Source organism: Solanum pennellii, chromosome 2, assembly GCF_001406875.1.
Source record: "Solanum pennellii chromosome 2, SPENNV200".
NCBI classification, from domain to species: domain Eukaryota; kingdom Viridiplantae; phylum Streptophyta; class Magnoliopsida; order Solanales; family Solanaceae; genus Solanum; species Solanum pennellii.
Window position 1 is genome coordinate 30,128,259 of NC_028638.1, and position 15,795 is coordinate 30,144,053.

The 15,795-nt window shown below is 33.6% G+C and overlaps 1 pseudogene; it reads right to left on the reverse strand.

Moving 5' to 3' along the window:
* Positions 1–1,269: 1,269 nt before the first annotated feature.
* Positions 1,270–14,933, reverse strand: LOC107009864 (annotated as a pseudogene).
* Between the last annotated feature and the right edge of the window lie 862 nt (positions 14,934–15,795).

Here is a 15,795-nt window from a genome sequence, read left to right on the forward strand (position 1 = left end):
AACGATTATAAATCTTTGCTCCTTACAAAATGTCGTCTTCAACTTTTCGTCGAGTCCTTTTTAGTCAGTTGCAATCCATTTGAAAAATCATCATTCAAAACATTAATATTTTCAAAGCATAAAAAGTATTAGAAAATCAGTTTCATTATGATTTCTAACATCAATTTGCATCAGAAGTTTCAAAAAAAAATACAAATCTGAAAATCAGAATGCCATTTATGAAACCGAAAATAAAAAAAGACAGTTCTAGATTACTATGATACCAAATTTTAGAGATTCCTCACTATTTAAAACATGTATAAAAGTATATACAAAGAAAAATCGCAAATGCATTAGCTTTTGTTTATTACTAATATCGATCTTATTTGCTTACATTAGTTATATACACTCTATTTGATATTAAAGTCTGAATTATTGATCAAACACATCCACAACCCCTTAAACTTACCTCATTTTTTTCATTTTGGCACTCTATGATCTTAGCCTTGTTCAATTTTAATTCTTTAATTTTATTTTTTATGAAAATTAAAATAAAGTGTCAAAATGAAAAATGAGGGCAAGTAAAAGGGTTTGTTTATTTTTTATTCATGCATAAGCATGATTAAAGAAATAATTGCTCCTCAATACCTTCTTCACTTTCTTTCTATTATATTTTCGGATTACTAATGCTGAACTAATATAAGTATTTACCAATACAACTGTTAGTGAAAAACTTACTAGATAACAAAAAAATACTAGATTACAATTGAATAATAAAATGAAGAAAATAAATCTCTTCAAGGCTGAGGCGCGGATATTTTGCTCTCTTTAAGGAGATTCAAGCTCACTGTAGCAAATGTTTTTCACCGATCCAGTAGTAGTACTCTTTGACTTGTCCCCTCCAGGATACAACAGGCTTCACAAAATATAACTCAACAACTCTGGACAAGAGTTGAGTCCAAAGCTCCACAAAAAAGAACACATCCCTTCAGCTAATATTAACTCTTTTTTTAGGCAAAAGTATTCATTATCCCCCTGAACTTGAAGCTTTTTATTCAGTGTACACCTAAACTTTATTTTGTTTCAATTACCCCCCTGAACTTGCTTATTCATCCAACACGTACACCTTTTCTGTCCACCTGGCATAGAAACTTAAATCAAACTCTACAAGGCGCGTGAGACAGCGATTTTTTGCCACATCATAAAGTTACAACGGTAATATACGTAAAAAATCTATTTTTTCTTTAATATTTGACTTATTTTAAGAATTTTTCTCTCTCTATTCTCTAGCTATTTATTCTTCTTTATCCCTTCTCCCTTTTCAAATTTCAGATTTTTCTCAAGGGATTCGGAAATCCTCTTCTTGAAACACAATCCATCAATAATACAATTACAAATTGCAACATCCGGCTTAAACCCTTTTTCCCACATTGTCTGGAATAACTCTACCGCCCTGCTTATTTTCCCTAATTTACATAATGAATTGATGAATATCCCATATGTAAATTTATCCGGCTTACATTTTGAAGTCACAATATCATTCCAAAACCTCTTCGCCTCTCGTGAATTCCCCAAAACTCACCATCCATTCAAAATAATATTCCGAGTTTTAATGTTATCCTTAAACTCAATTATCTTATTATAGAACAAGAATTCAGCATCTTCAACATGTTTGTATCGGCATAAACACACAAGAAGAGTTTGAAAAGCAATCAGATCAAGTTCCAAGCCAAAATTTTTCCTCTTATAGAAAAACTCTTTTGCATCTTCAACTCTATGAGCTGTAGCATATCTATTAATCACAATACCATAAGTTTTTTCATTAACCAAATTTCCTCTCTTAGACATTTCATCCAGCACTTGGTTGAGTTCATCAAAACGTCTCATACGACCAAGAATATCGAGAATTTTTTATTAAAAGATTCAGTATTTGGTGAATACCTACATGGATTTTCACCTGCTAATATCCATTTGAAGAAGATAAAAGCTGGTTTTCAATCAGAACGGTGCCGTTTAAGCACGTTTAGAATGAAATCTTCAAATTATATGAAATTGCAATTACTTAGAGATTGAAAAATGTCACTCACTGATTTATCTGCTTTATTCTTGATAAGGGTCTGCACTTCCAACGCGCAGTTTTCTTCGTCGGATATTGTGTGCATTAGGCGATGAAAGCGACTCGTCATTTTGGGTTGAAAACTGTAGAAACGCTGAATTCTCCGGTAGAGTTCTTGTTGACATTCCGATGACCTTTCCAGTGGAACGCCGGAAAAGTAGATTTTATTGGAATGAAAGCAAGAGCAAACAAGAGCAAGTCATATAAGAGAGAGTTTGATTTGTGAATTGTGAAGGTTGGTATTATCTAGGTCACAAAATATTTATCTAGGTGGCAAAATATTTATCTAGGTGTTGTGCGCGTGTAGACACGATCGTAGTGAGTGGACAGAAAAGGTGTACGTGTTGGATGAATAAGCAAGTTCAGGGGGGGTAATTGAAACAAAATAAAGTTTAGGTGTACACTGAATAAAAAGCTTCAAGTACAGGGGGGTAATGAATACTTTTGCCAATCTTTTTTTTACTAACTCTTTCACTCTATTTTTTCTCTTATATATTGTGTATACCAGACCAAATGAATATCACCACTATTTATAGTTGAGAAAGTCTTCCTAGCAATGAATAGGAAGATAATGAGGTGGTAAATAATGAAGATAAATGATCTTAGGAGTTACATGTTACATAGGTTAGAAAGTAATGGATAACCAATGCTAATGGAGGATGTAGAAGTTATCCATTCCAATGTTTATTGGAATGTTTTTATCTCGCAATGAATTCAGCCAATAAAGCCAAAAGTAATGGCATTACATGGCTACCAAGTCAAAGATGAATAACATAATTAATTTGACAATTTAAGATACAAATGCTTACTAATGGTCATTCTTATAAGTTCAAAATAAAGCAATTTAATATGTTAAATATTAATATTAAAATTCTAATAACCTAACAATTCCCAACTCATTTTAATATTTAGATAAGAGAGTATATCAGCTGAAGGAAGACTACTATGCATAACGAAGGTGTGCTCTGCATTGAACCTCCACTTAGTAAAACAGTAACTTTTACCCCAGAGTCGTAGTGGTCTCGAACTTGAACTATGACTGCTTAAGGGAAATAAAATATCACTTCTCCCACATGATAATCAAGGTGTTGACATGAGCTTTAACAGCCAACATGTTATGGCCATGTGTTATCCCAGTTTCATGAGTGCATTTGAGAATAAGCCTTATTCTCATAGGAAGCGACCTACTTCCACACATCACAAAGGTAAAATCTGTCGAGATTCCATACGGGCTACAAATATTCATTAAGAGTTTTATCAACTCAACCTTCACAAACTACAGGAAACAATGCACTCACATCATAGGGAGGAAATAACAAGATAGTGCATTTTTCACAACAAGTCATCATATGATTAGTTTTTCCCTTTCGACATGGTTATAAGATCTCTAGTCCCCAGGTTGGATTTTCTCATATATGACTCAAAGATTTGTAGGCTTCAATCCTATCCCCCTCGATATGCTCCATACCTTTTCTCTTGTTAAGGCCTTCGTAAGAGGATCTGCAAGATGATCACAAGATTTGATATATTCAATATTAATGGTACCATTTGTCAAATACAATCTTACATTACTGTTTTTCCTCCTTATAGGTCTGGATTTACCGTTGTAATAACGGTTTTGAACTCTACCATTTGCAGCGGTACTATCACAATGAATTAAAATAGGAGGAATTGATTTTTCAAAAAAAGGAATTTGAAATAATAAAACTCTTAACCAATTCGCTTCCTCACCAGCTGAAGCTAAAACAATTAGTTCAATCTCCATCGTAGAGTTAGCAATTATAGTTTTCTTTTTTGATCTCCCACTAATAGCAGTACCGCCTAAAGTAAAGACATAACCAAAGGTAGAACAGGAATCACCCGACAAAGTGTTTCAATCTGCATCACAAAAGCCTTCAAGTACAACAGGATATTTTTGATAGAACAAACCACAATTTTTCGTTCCAATTAAATATCTCATAACTCTTGTTAAAGCATGTCTGTTTTATCGAAAAATAAGAATTTATAAGTTCTTCGACTTTTTTAGAGTCGACACTTAATTTTGAGAAAATTAAGAAAACCTTTATTTTCAAAAGACTTAAACAGATAAAATCATTTGAAAATATTTAAAAGGGTTCGAAAATTCTTATTAACATCTTAGGAAGATTTTGAAAGCACCTACGACGTTCCGCTTAATTACGGCTATCCGTCAACTAACTTTATATTTGGCTAAGACTTACAATTGCAATAAAAATACTCTTTAGAGTTGTTTGAAAAAATGAAAGCCAAAAATCATTCAAGATTGTTTTTGAAAGTGAAAATTTATTTATCCAAGTGAATTTTGATTTGGAAAATCCTTAAAAGATATTTACTTGATTTGGTCGAGTCGTTAAAACCAAAGTGACGTTTTGCGGGGATTCGAATTCTTCTAACCTTGAGCTAACGGCAAACAAAACAGTTAAATATTAAAAAAAAGTAAGGAGAGAGAGGGAAAGAGATTTGGGTCCAAATCCGGATTCTGTTCGCCTTGACCGGTTTTGGACCCACCTGTTTTGGGTTTTTGACCCTCTTGTTTTTTACCTGTCCTAGACTAATCAAATAATAATACAAAGTAAATATAGAAAAGTAAAAGTCGACAAGGGCTTAGGCCCCAAAAATAACAAAATACAAAATGAAATGAATAGATAAAGTGGGCTTCCTCTGACCCAACTTCTTCAAATCTCCGACTTCTTGATTTTCAAATTCTTCCAACTTAGGACATGTACACCAATTTTAATGGGCCCGCTGACTCGAAAAAGCTTGAGTCTCCATGACTCTCTGGAAATGCGCGAGGAATGGAAGAGTTCGTGATAAACTCGAACCGTTTTCACATGCGACAAAGTAGTTAACAAAATTAGTATCCGAAGATATAGAATAATGACGATGTAACCCAAACAATATGGGATTTAATTAAGGTGAATTACATTTAAAGAAATCAAATTAAGGCAGAATGCGACTCTAGAAGAAAGAATTAGATCAAACTAAGTTGAAAAAGAACGAAGTAATAAACACATTTACGCTAACAGATGGTTGCATAAATAATTGCGTACAAACACTTAATAACCTTTTATAACTGAAACTGAATTTATTCTCAAAGCAGTAAGGTAAAACACCAAATGGCAAAGCTAACCCAAGGCAGAAAATATTAAGATTAACAGTGATAAAGGGTGAATCTAGGCATAACTGCTAGACAAAGGTAATGATAAAGTAAGTAATTATCTACTAAAAATGAAGTGGCCCTTTTTTAAAGTTATTTCTTGTCTATCACTATTACAGAAAGAGACTAGGATCATTAAGAACAAATTAAATCCCTTTTTAAAAAAAAGCAAATGACATAATAGACTCTCTATATGGGAAAATATCATTTCAATGGAATTCCCTCACAACGCTATTTACCAAATTTTTTATAGTCTTCATAGCTTGCCATCAATATATAAAATTATCAAATCTATTAAGTATTTAGTATTTAAAAATATTTCTATATTAAAGCCATAACGATACATTTTACAATATATTAAATTATAACACAAATCATCACAACAATACTATTAATTATTACCATTACAACTTATACCAGCTACAATTAATTTGCAAAAAAAAAAAAGGATTAAATTATCTCGATTAAATCATTATATTTTAAAAATCAATTTAACCTTAATTGACACTTGTTTATGAATACAAAGTTTTTTATTTAATTTATGCATTTTAAAAATCATCTTAAACCTTCATCACTTATTAGTCAAACCCACAACTTTCTTATCAACGAATCCAATTTAGTATTACAGAAAACAATTGCACAAATCTTGACACAACATTACACCACACAACTAATTACTACTTTATCAGTGTAACTTAATCCAACTATTTTATCACTATAACGACATAAAATATGCTTCAATTTATATTATGCTTTTTTTCCCATTCAACATGTTCATGTACCTTATATTCATTATATATATCATTATTACTAACAACTATAATTTTTATACTGCCACACACGCATAACACTTGCAAGACAAAATAGAAATGCCAACCACTAAACGATGCTGAACCTAAAGCTTAATCATACAACAAAAGCATAACTATCTTGATGACTCCAAAATAATGCATGAAGCCAAAGAAACTCAAAGATTTCAGAAGCCATGTGTGACGAAATAAAGAACACTTCTCATTCATTTTATCAAAGTAAGAATAAGAGCCAAACCCTTGATTCTTAACTTGACAACCAAATTCCACATAGTAGTAACTATAAGATCATGATTTACAATCTAAGAGGGATTGAGAGATACGCAAAAGAGTATTAAGGAAATTACTCGAAAAGATAACAGCAAACATGGAAATGCAATAATTATAATAATAAGGTAAAAAATTAAGCAATTATAACCAAATAATGTCCGTCTTAAGGTTAGAATCCTCCAGACTCCCCAGTGGAGTCACCATTTCTGTTTTATCAAAAAATAAGAATTTATAAGTTCTTCGACTTTTTTAGAGTCGCCACTTAATTTTGAGAAAATTAAGAAAACCTTTATTTTCAAAAGACTTAAACAGATAAAATCATTTGAAAATATTTAAAAGGGTTCGGGAATTCTTATTAACATCTTAGGAAGGTTTTGAAAGCACCTAAAACGTTCCGCTTAATTACGGGTATCCAACAACTAACTTTATATTTGGCTAAGACTTACAATTGCGACAAAAATACTCTTTAGAGTTGTTTGAAAAAATGAAAGCCAAAAATTATTTAAGATTGTTTTTGAAAGTGAAAATTTATTTATCCAAGTGAATTTTAATTTGGAAAATCCTTACAAGATATTTACTTGATTTGGTCTAGTCGTTAAAATCAAAGTGGCATTTTGCGGGGGTTCGGATTCTTCTAACCTTGAGCTAACGGCAAACAAAACAGTTAAATATTAAAAAAAAAGTAAGGAGAGAGAGGGAAAGAGATTTGGGTCCACATCCGGGTTCTGTTCGTCTTGACCGGTTTTGGACCCACTTGTTTTGGATTTTTGATCCTCTTGTTTTTTACCTGTCCTAGACTAATAAAACAATAATACAAAGTAAATATAGAAAAGTAAAAGTCGACAAGGGCTTAGGCCCAAAAAATAACAAAATACAAAATGAAATGAATTGATAAAGTGGGCCTCCTCTGACCCAACTTCTTCAAATCTCTGACTTCTTGATTTTCAAATTCTTCCAACTTAGGACCTGTACACCGATTTTAATGGGCCCGCTGACTCGAAAAAGTGTGAGTATCCATGACTCTCTCGAAATGCGCAAGGAATGGAAGAGTTCGTGATAAACTCGAACCGTTTTCACATGCGACAAAGTAGTTAACAAAATTAGTATCCGAAGATATGGAATAATGATGATGTAACCCAAACAATATGGGATTTAATTAAGGTGAATGACATTCAAAGAAATCTAATTAAGGCAGAATGCGACTCTAGAAGAAAGAACTAAATCAAACTAAGTTGAAAAAGAACGAAGTAATAAACACATTTACGCTAACAGATGGTTGCATAAATAAATGCGTACAAATACTTAATAACCATTTAGCTGAAAGTAAATTTATTCTCAAAGCAGTAAGGTAAAACACCAAATGGCAAAGCTAACCCAAGGCAGAAAATATTAAGATTAACAGTGATAAAGGGTGAATCTAGGCATAACTGCTAGACAAAGGTAATGATAAAGTAAGTAATTATCTACTAAAAATGAAGTGGCCCTTTTTTAAATTTATTTCTTGTCTATCACTATTACAGAAAGAGACTAGGATCGTTAAGAACAAATTAAATCCCTTTTTAAAAAAAATAGCAAATGACATAATAGGCTCAATATATGGGAAAATATCACTTCAATGGAATTCCCTCACAACGCTATTTACCAAATTTATTATAGTCTTCATAGCTTGCCATCAATATATAAAATCATCAAACCTATTAAGTATTTAAAAGTATTTCTAAATTAAAGCGATAACGATACATTTTACAATATATTAAATTATAACACAAATCATAACAACAATACTATTAATTATTACCATTACAACTTATACCAGCTACAATTAATTTGCAAAAAAAAATGATTAAATTATCTCGATTAAATCATTATATTTTAAGAATCAATTTAACCTTAATGGACACTTGTTTATGAATACAAAGTTTTTTATTTAATTTATGCATTTTAAAATCATCTTAAACCTTCATCACTTATTAGTCAAACCCACAACTTTCTTATTAATGAATCCAATTTATTATTACAGAAAACAATTGCACAAATCTTGACACAACATTACACCACACAACTAATTACTACTTTATCAAAGTAACTTGATCCAACTATTTTATCACTATAACGACATAAAATATGCTTCAATTTATGTTATGCTTTTTTTTTCATTCAACATGTTCATGTACCTTATATTCATTATATATATCATTATTAATAACAACTATAATTTTTATACTGCCACACACGCATAACACTTGCAAGACAAAATAGAAATGCCAACCGACTAAACGATGCTGAACCTAAAGCTTAATCATACAACAAAAGCATAACTATCTTGATGACTCCAAAATAATGCATGAAGCCAAAGAAACTCAAAGATTTCAGAAGCCATGTGTGACGAAATAAAGAACACTTTTCATTCATTTTATATAAGTAAGAGTAAGAGCCAAACCCTTAATTCTTAACTTGACAACCAAATTCCACATAGTAGTAACTATAAGATCATGATTTACAATCTAAGAGGGATTGAGAGATACGCAAAAGAGTATTAAGGAAATTACTCGAAAGGATAACAGCAAACATGGAATTTAAAAAAAGGGTAGTCATACTTCTACACAAATAACACAAGGAACTAAAACTAAGCCGAACTGATTGCTTGTACACATGAAATCATTTAATCATAGTATAAACAAACAAGTCATCCGAACAACCCATCGAGGCAAAGCTAAGCACAATACAATTTGAACCAGAGGCTTCAAAGACGGAGGAAAACGAACCATTTGCATCTGACCCACAGTAAATAGCAACGTACACACTTCATACCAATGAATTTTCTAAATTATCCTTAGCTCACAATGATAAAGATGTAAAAAAAAAACATTACAACGATCAAAGATGAAAGAAACTTTACATTAAAAAAAACAAACAGGAAAGGAAAGTGCTGATTTGGGAAACTTTAAGATAATCGTACCAAGGAAAGGAAGATAACCAATGCTTATGTACAACCTAATCATAGATCCTACACCAAACGAATCAATATGTTTCATTCAATTCCATATTAATAAATCACCAATTCGACTACCAGCAGCGAACCACTTGAATAATGAGGCTTTTCGACATCAGAAAAGTGTCATGTTTTAAGATAGCAAGAGAAACAACTAGCGAGAGGATCAAAGAAGGCGTTATGAAGGAGAAAGTATTGCCTTCTCCTAGGCAGCGTACTGAGACGAGAAGCGAGCTAGCGACGACCACAACTTGATTCTGATTTTTTTTTAATAGCTAAGTAAAGATGTAGAAATAGACTCAAGAATACCTTTCAATTCTAAGTGATTGCTGCCAGAAAAATTTTACACGAATTTCGGAGAAAACCTCTATATCTTTTACTTAGAAATTCCCAGACTAAAATCTTGCTCTCTAGAAATGGCCTCTCCCAAAATAAAAAAAATCCCCCTTCTTCGAAACAAAAAGAGAATATATATAGGGGAACCATTAGGGTTTCCGAGATTGAGTGAGATATCCGATCAAACCTTTGCCCCCTTTCAAAATTTGAAATTCGATTCCTGCACCAATTTGGGGGAAACACCTTTTCTGAGTTTTCAACTTTTTTCCCAGAAAGGAAAGGGGGATAGACGGCTAGATGAATCCCATCGTCCTTGAGCCTTGACGTGGCGCAATCCCAGGCCATGAGGGTGATTCCGCGTGCCTGCTATGATACTGATTTTGTACGCGAGGAGTGGGACGCAATGGGGAAGAAGACAGTTAGATAGCGCAGGGTACTACCTTTGCGACCCTGCTGCTATTATCATTGTGTTTTGTCGTGTATCACCTCGAAGCTATTCACTTTCGCTGCTACTAACTGGAAATCTCTGAGAAAATTGCCTTTTGACGGTGACAACGTACTGGGTCGGGTCAAAACGAGGGGCTTGGGCCGGATAATCGGGAATTGGGCTGAAGATAAAAAGAAATAGGTTAGAAAAATGGGCTGCTGAAAAAGAATTTGGCTGGGCGGTTTTGGAATTGAAGGAACAGCGAGCTGAATTGTTGGAAAAGCAAATTTGGCCACGGAAATGGGCTCCTATTTAACCAAATTAGAATGTAATTGGCCAGATACGAATTAGTAATTAATTAATAACAAAAGTAAAATAATTAATTTGAATATAAACTAATAATTTAAAAAACAAGGTATTACTCTCAATGTTATTTTCGATTTAGAATATAAACAAAATTAAAATAGCTAAACGAATAATTACGTAAGACACATATATTAGCTAAACAATACAAAAAGTCAAAATCTTATTTTAAATAATTCGCAAGCTAAAATTTATTTAATACTATTACCTTATTTTTATTTATATATATAAAATTATTATTTCGAAATTGCTAAACTTGAGAAGCTTGCTGTTATTATCATCGAGGGGGGTACAAATTTGGATGTCAACAAGTGACTCTCATTTTACTTGAACTGATGCAAGAAGTTCGAGGAAAATGAAATTGACCAAGAAAATTTTGACCGACCACATATTCATCTTTTAGGCCAAAGACTTTGGTAAGGACTTTAAGAGTTATGACCGATCCCCAGACATGGGTTTCCTACATATCTCGGGCTGTATGAGAAGTCAGGTTATTTGTAGCTCGGTTATGCTAGATTTAACGGACAATTTTGAAAGAAATCAAAAGCCACTTCGATACAAAATTATGAAGGTACGAAAAATGCTCGAGAATAAGATTCGAGAGCGAATGTTGGAATACAGCCAAGTTTTCAGCATTGAGCTCGCCCACATATCCTTAAACTCAGGATGTTGTAGTTTGACTCAATCGGTTGAAAAGGAAATCTATTATGTTAGATAACCTTTGTTTCTGGACAAAGTAACAAATTAAATGAGTATGAAAAGGAGGCTTGTAATCTCTTAGCCATGAATGTGGCGCTCTTCACACCCATAATTAAGAACTTACACGGACATAATTTCCAAGCTCCTGGCGTATTGTCACTCAGATTAGAAACTTACTTTCGGCAGATACTAAAATTTCTGGATGCGAGACCGAAACTGACAAAAATCAAAGAAAAACCCACATGCTTTCTAATGGAGTGGTTTGATTGTGGTGGAAGTCGCTCCTCTGCTCGCGTCCTAAGAGTTTGACAATCCTCTTTGGACTGTGTCCCAGTTCACTGCTAAGAAAAAGTTCCACGTTGTGCTGCATCCTTTTTGAAGTTGTCTGATATACCGTGGTTTCACGATATTTTTAATGCTTTTTCCTTAAGTTTAGTGTGTGTCCAAAAGCCTTTTTATATTGATTTTTATGTAAGTTTTTCTCTATTTGCAGGAAATCTGTCCAAAGATGACTGCGGAAGTTTTTGAGCGAGAAATGCAGAAGAGACCACCTACGGAGACTGTTACGGTCCATCGAGCTTGTGACGGTCCGTAAGTGGCACCTTAGAGAAGCTGCTGAAGGAAGATAGGGAAGTCTGACCCAGTGTGGGATTACAGAAGTTCATGACGGACCGTCATAGCCATGACGGTCCGTCCTGCTGGTTCATCACAATGATCAGAGAGTAGTCCCAGTATCCAAATTCTTAAAAGTTTAAGTATTATGGAACGAAGACCCTCGACGGACCGTCCTGCTTGGAACGGTCCGTCATACCTGCCGTTGAGGGTAATGAAGAAAGCAGCAGAAGAATTTGTGAAGTATGGGATGATGGAGGCCATGACGGCCCGTCGTGACTACGACGGTCCGTCACGAGGTCCGTCGACTCAGACGCGTTTTGACAGATTTTCAGTAATTAGAATCCTTCTTTTATTAGGTTTTTGTTTTTATTATAAATAGTTCAAAAAACCTCGTTTTTGGGGTTAGACTCTTTGATAATAGACTCTTTGATAGTAGACTTTTTGATAGTTAGACTTTTTGATAATCTTTAGTTCTCTTGTTCAAGTATTGAAGGGTTAATTTCTGCAATTGTTACACTTTTTCTGGAATTGATTGTTGATGCTTTTGTTGATTAATCAAGTGAATTTCTGGATTTTATTCTTTCTCATCAAAGTAAGTGCATGAATTCTTATATTAAATATAGGCCAAAGTCATATGCGGCCACTCAAACTTGTCCCGATTATTCACTTAGACACCTCAACTAGACGTACTACCTATTGAACACCTCAACCACCCCAGATTTGAACCGTAAAACCATTTTTTGCCTACATGGCAAATCGTTTGTGATTCACGCAAATAGAGTGTGTGAATTTGTTTTTCTCTCATTTTTTACCCTACCTACATGGCACCAACGTTAACATTATACTCAATGTTAAATTTGAAGTGAAATCCCCAATTCCTTTTCCCCAAAATCCTCTTCCCCAATTTCTCTTCCCCAAAATCCATTTAGAACCCTAAATCTCCAATTCTCTCTTCTTCTTCTAAATCTCCAAGTTTCTCTCTTCTTCTCTAAATATCCAAGTTTCTCTCTTCTTCTCTAAATCAATTCTCTTTTATCATATGTCGCAAATTTCAGTAAATATCGAGGAAGTTGATATATGCTAGTGTGGTTATTATTGTCGACTGAAAACTTCGAGGACTCCTTTGAACCCAGGTCGTCGATTTTTTGGATGCAAATCATCAAAGGTTTGTTATTTTTCGAACAAAAACTATTCTTGTTGTACTATTTGAAAAATCAATATTTTGGTATATTTATTACGCCTTACTACTGTTATATGGTTTGTAGGAAAATGATGGATGTGGATATTTTAGATGGATTGATCCGTCGCTTGAAAATGTTGATGAATAGACTCATAGACGGTCAAAATCCGATTGATCGACTAAAGAGAAAAGTGAAAGAGCTTGAAGAAGAAAAAGATTCTTTGAAATTTCAATTGAATGAAAGTGAAGTGAAATTGATGGTATTGAACAAGAAGCTTAAGGAAGTTAAACTCCAAAGGGATTGGGAAAATGTCAAATTTAACCGAGTTGTGATTGTTTTTCTTTGTCTACTAACTATTATATGGTTCTTTAATATGTTGTAGTTGATAGTAGTTCAAAATTGTAGTACTTAATTGTTTAGTTTTGCAGTAGTTAGGTAGCTATTCTAGATCAATTAGTGATGTTTTAATTGGTATATGTCCTTCATATTTTGTATCAAATTGGAAGTTTGAGTTGAATTGATCTCTATTGAATTGATCACTTGCCATGTGTTTTGAATTTTTTTTCTGGAATTGAATTGATAAGTAGTCTTATTGAAAAAAACAAAAGGCATGCATTGAAAGGTAGTTTAGTTGTTGTTCAAAAAGTAAGTTGATAACACAAATGCATGACTGAAAAATACTTAACACACAGGGCAGCCTAACACACAGTAATGGAAATACATAACACAAATGCATTGAGAGGTAATAGAAAACCATTGTCTTACAATAGGCATAGTCTTGCTAACACAAATACAATGTTCAAAAATACATTAGACGAGTGTTCAAATAAACCAAAGAGTAAATTGTTTTCAAATAGACACCTATTTAACATGGGCCAAGATCATAACAACTTCCCAAATGAACTACGTCCAGTTTTTCTTTTTAGCTTTCATTTGTTGTAACTGTGAGGTGCTGACTGCATCTTTTCCCTTCCATTTTAGGCCACGGGGTTTAAAACCAATGTCTATATTGGTTGGTGAAGCACTCTTCAATGTTGTTGGCCCATGTAGAATCTTCTCACTTGATGTACCAGGCTGCAATATAAGATAGAAAGTGTAAAATAAGGTTAGATTATAAGGCTATAAAATATACACTAAAACAGATAAACATGTAAAGTGACATACATTAAATACTTGGGCTCTAGTTGTAGGATTAGAGTAAACACCAAAACCAGTTGCAGGCCTTCTGTTTTCTCCAGTAGCAGCAGCAAATGAGGCAGAACTGTATGGTCTCTTGTGACCTGATAAAGGTGACAATTCACTAGAAGAACTATCCCTTTCTGTAACAAATGGGGTTCCTCTTGCATTAGCTTTTTTTCTTCCCAATCCTCTTCCAGTTCCAACTTGAACCCTATTTTGAGTAGGTCTTCGCACAGACGTTGTGTCAGCAAAAATAGAAGTTGGTTGACTTGATTGTGTAGTTGCATATGTGGTTCTGGAAGTAGAATGTGATGGACCCCCATTGTAGATGGACCTCCCATTGTAGACTATATAACATAAATAAGGATATATGAAAACTTGTAGAACAAATTTAAAATGCAAATGAATTTCTAAAGGCTAGCCATTATCTAATCTTACTGTTGTTTGGGTAGTTCTTGGCACAGTTCTTGGCACAGCACTGGTATCAGGACAAACAAAACTTTGTGTTCTAACCTGTTGAACAAAAATAAGTACATATGAATAACTGTCTAAATGAAAATTAAGGCAAATGAATATGTAAAGCAAATCTTACTCTTGTTTGAGAATAACTCTGCTGGCTGTTTTCTTGATTTGTAGGTTGAGAAGTGCTCCCCCTCCCATACTATGTCACCACAAAATAAAACATATGCTTATAAACTTTAAGCAATTACAAATGTGAATATGACTAGTATTACTTACTCTTTCACACACAACTTTGTTATGACCAGTTTTCTTGCAAATGGAACATGTCATCTTTACTTCTTTTCAGGAAATTTTTCCCCATTTTTTGGGCTCATCCTTGCTCTTTCTTCTCTTTTTGCCAGGTCTGCCTGGCATTTTTCTTGGTTTTGGAGGCTCTATTGATGGATTTGTAGTTTTAGGCCATATTCTCATATTGGGTATTGGTTGGATGAAATTATTGTAAGCCTTGAGAAATGTTTCCTTCATATACCAGTGCTCTACATGTTGATCAGGATCTTGATTCAAGTAATAATAAGCCCAAATAGCATGAGGGCAAGGAATACCTCTCAACATCCACAACCTACAGTCACAATGCTTCTTCTCCATGTCAAAAACAAATGAGTATTCCTCATCACTAATCTCAAAACCATTCACCCCATTCCATTGAACATTACAGTTCTTTGAATACTCCTTGTTTCTTTCTAGTATTGCCCTTGCCATAGGTGCAATGTCTGATATCCATGTTTCAGCAAATTTGATCATGTCTATGTGTCTTTTCATCATTTTATGCCTAATATCCTCTAGCATGGTAATAATTGATTTATGTCTAGCAGCTAAGATCTAGGAATTGAAAGTCTCACACATGTTATTTTCTACAACATCACACTTGGAATGAGTCTGAAAAAAAATCTCTACACCAATTTATGGGATCATAATGTAGTAAGTCCTCTGTTATTTCCTTCTTACCTTGCTTAGACATTGCATGAACTTCTTCACCAAACTTGACTTCAAAAGAGGCCTTTGAGCATCTCCAAAACTGTTTCCTTCTTTCTTCTCCTTTCCAGTTAACATGCCAATTACTCCATGTATGTGTAGCACACATTCTTTTCTCAGCATTTGGTAACAACTCCAACAATACAGGAATAAGTTCCTA